Source organism: Tachysurus fulvidraco, chromosome 2 (assembly GCF_022655615.1).
Source record: "Tachysurus fulvidraco isolate hzauxx_2018 chromosome 2, HZAU_PFXX_2.0, whole genome shotgun sequence".
Lineage (NCBI taxonomy): Eukaryota > Metazoa > Chordata > Actinopteri > Siluriformes > Bagridae > Tachysurus > Tachysurus fulvidraco.
Genome location: NC_062519.1, coordinates 43,402,665 through 43,406,230, shown reverse-complemented (window position 1 = coordinate 43,406,230; position 3,566 = coordinate 43,402,665).

The following is a 3,566-nucleotide window of genomic DNA, read 5'->3' as shown; positions in this document are numbered from 1 at the left end:
CTAAAAACAGTCTGCAAAAGGGTAAAAAGGGGTTTTAGTCTGAGACACTGTATAAAAGTATTAAATATTGTCTCTCTCTGTAGACAGAAGGGACACTTGTGACTTGTCTCTGGACACAGGACTGAAATAAAAGCATTAACAGCAATGATTCCAAGCAGGATTCTCCATTGTATTCCTCCAGTTCTTTTAGTAACTGGTGGCTTGTAGAGTGTCCTCCACTGTGGTCGCTCTTCCTCCCTCAGCCTGAGGACAGTGTGCCATGGTGTGTCCACTCTACCATTAAGATTTTTGTTTTTGTTAAAAATCTTAACACAGGCTTTATAAAACATTTTTCCAGAGACCATGTAAAAATCCATATTTGTGACATTCTTACATTCTAAAAAGTGACCAGTACGTCCCTCTAAGTCTGGAGACAGAGAAAGCTCAAGAAAAGGGTCCTCCTCGCCCGGCTGTGGCTCTCTCTGTCCTAAAAAGTCTCCACACTTTAAAAAGATTGTGATAAAAACAGGTAGTCCCAAAGTGTTCAGCTTTTGAGGGTCCATTAAAAACAAATATTTGTCAAGTCCCAGATCTAAAAAAAAAACTTTAAGATAGTACTGGTCACACATTTGCAACCTGAAGACATTGAACCGCTTAAAAATCTCTGTATGTAAAAACTGTAAACGAAAAGCAGCGGTTCTGCTCTGTAGGTGCACTACGCCCTGCCCACCTTCATCTTTGGGTAGGTATAAGACACTTTGGGACACCCAGTGTAACGTCACAGAAAAAGCCTAAAAACATTGACTGAATTCTTGATACAAGGATTCAGGATCTGTCACAGGTGGGTCTACACGTGTTACTTTGTGCCAAAAGGATGCCGCTGCCAGGTTGTTTATAATTAACACACGTCTCCTGTAAGACATCTTTGGTACCAGCCATTTCCATTTATCTAAGCGAGCCTTTATCTTTGAAACTGTTCCATCTCAGTTTTTGTGCATAAAAGTCTATTCTCCCAGGTAAACTCCTAGATATTTAAAACCTTCTTTTTTCCAGAGGAGTCCCCCCGGGTTTCTGGGCACGCTAGGTGACCTACACCCGACCAGAAGGGCCTCGCTTTTATCCCTGTTAACTTTGGCTGAGGATATTATGCCATAGTCTCTGGAGATTCTACACAGTGTGTCGATGTCGTTTTGTTGGTCTAGGATTACTACTACAGTTGAAACCAGATATTTACATACACTTCAGAAAAAAAAACACAAAAACTTTTATTTCTTTACTGTCATACATTAAATCAGAGTAAACTTTTTCTGTTTTAAATCAATAAATATTAACATATTTTTTGCATTTGTTAAATGTCAGAATAAAGCGAGGGAGAATTTTATGTATTTTTATTATCACTTTCATCAAAATCAGAAGTATACATACACTTCCTTAGTATTTGGTGGAATTGCCTGAAACTGTTTCACTTGGGCCAAACGTTTTGGGTATCCTTTCACAAGCTTTGATGGAATTTTGGCCCACTCCAGTCTGGCTTTTTTAATGGTGGTTTTGAAGTAATGGTTTTCTCCTCATAGAGTAACAGTCATGACTCAGCCCGGACTTTGGCCACGTGCACTTGTTTGTTTATGTTCCTCGTCACATGTTTGCCCTGCCCTCGTCTGTTCCTCCCTGTTTCCACACCCGTTCCTAATTGTATCTGATTGTCTTTTGTATTTAAGTGTGCCGCATTGCTGATGGCAGCGCAGAATCTGCTGTTGTCCTGTCCTTAGTCAGCGTCATGTTTAGTGTTTCTTTTGTTATTAAACCCTGTTTTGTTTTGCTATCCTGCGTTTGGGTCCGCTTCCTTACCCCGCGTCATGACAGAAGATTCCGCCGCAGAAGATAGCAGCTTGGCCCGGCTTATTGTGGGAGCATTTTTGTTTTTTTTTCCCCCTGGACTTTGCGGGTTTGGTGACATTGGTCCGCATTTTTTCGGTGAGGGACGCCGCTCCGCATCCGGTTTCTCCGCAGGGGCGCGCCTCACTTCCGGGTTGCGGGCCATGTCGCCAGCCTGAGTTTTGTTTTGTTTTTTCGGTGTCCTGTGACATCGCCCTGCAGTTGTCCGGTGGGGGGCGTCGCTTCACATTTTGTTTCCGTGGAGGACGTCGCCCCACTTCCTGTTCGTGGGGGGTGTTGCAGGCCCGTATTTTTTGGCCCCTATGAATTTTCTGTTCTGTGGAGGATTTTTTTCTTTCCCGACCCCGTTCCTTCCTCCCCGTTCCTGGTTCGTGAGAGGTGGGACTGGCCGCGGTGCGTTGGGGGTAGCACTCGGCCTGGCAGCTCAGCTGTGGATGTCGCTCGTTCCCCCTGCTCGGCTGTGGACGTCGCTCGTTCCCCCTGCTCGGTTGTGGACATCGCTCGTTCCCCCTGCTCGGCTGTGGACATCGCTCGTTCCTCTCTGGCTGCGTCGCCGTATGCCTTGCTCCCCCCACCTGCCTCGCCGTGTGCCTTGCTCCCCCCACCTGCCTCGCCGTGTGCCTTGCTCCCCCCACCTGCCTCGCTGTGTGCCTCGCCCCCCTCTCCCAGACTTTGTCAGGATTAGGCGCTTCGGGAGCCGCGCCTCAGAGGGGGGGGGTACTGTCATGACTCAGCCCGGACTTTGGCCACGTGCACTTGTTTGTTTATGTTCCTCGTCACATGTTTGCCCTGCCCTCGTCTGTTCCTCCCTGTTTCCACACCCGTTCCTAATTGTATCTGATTGCCTTTTGTATTTAAGTGTGCTGCATTGCTGATGGCAGCGCAGAATCTACTGTTGTCCTGTCCTTAGTCAGTGTCATGTTTAGTGTTTCTTTTGTTATTAAACTGTTGTTGAGGACTTCCAGCAAGTCTTTCCCCACAACGACCCAGGAGCACTTGTAGAACTCTGCTGGAAGTCCATCCATTTTTTTCAGATTAAAAAAGAACTTAGATGTGTATCCATCTGGTCTGTGTTCTGTAAGCGTGATCTTATTAGTGCACCTTGTACTTTCAACCCTAGGAGATCAGATAGCTTTTTTTCCTGGCTGTAAGGGTCTGAACATGGTCCTGTTCTCCTGCTGGCTGTAAAAGGGATTGGAGTTCCATGATTTCATTTTCTAGTTGGCTTACTGACTGAGCCAACTCCCTTGTGACATTTGCAGTGTACTGTTGACATACTTGTTTGATGTGTACCTTGCCCAGGTCCCACCACTGCTGTAAGGATGTAAAGTTTTTCTTATCCTTTTTAAAATTTTTCCAAAAAAAAAAGTAAAAATGTCCATAAAATGTTTGTCTTGTAAAAGAGCTGTGTTAAACTCTTAGTGAATAAAACTGCAACACCTCCACTAGTGGAAGTGTTGTGGCACAGGCAGAAAAGACCAAGCCATTCCTGCGTCCAGTCAGTCAGATTGCTGTTATCACTGTGGGTCTCTTGTAAAAACAACACCTCTATCATCTTCTGCATCGCCATTTCAAATATCTCTGCTCTCTTCCTGCTATCTCTTGCCCCATTAACATTTAGAGATGCTATGTGTATGTCCTCCATGACGAACAAGAAGAGGGTTATTAACAGCAGCAGAGTGTGCAGCCAC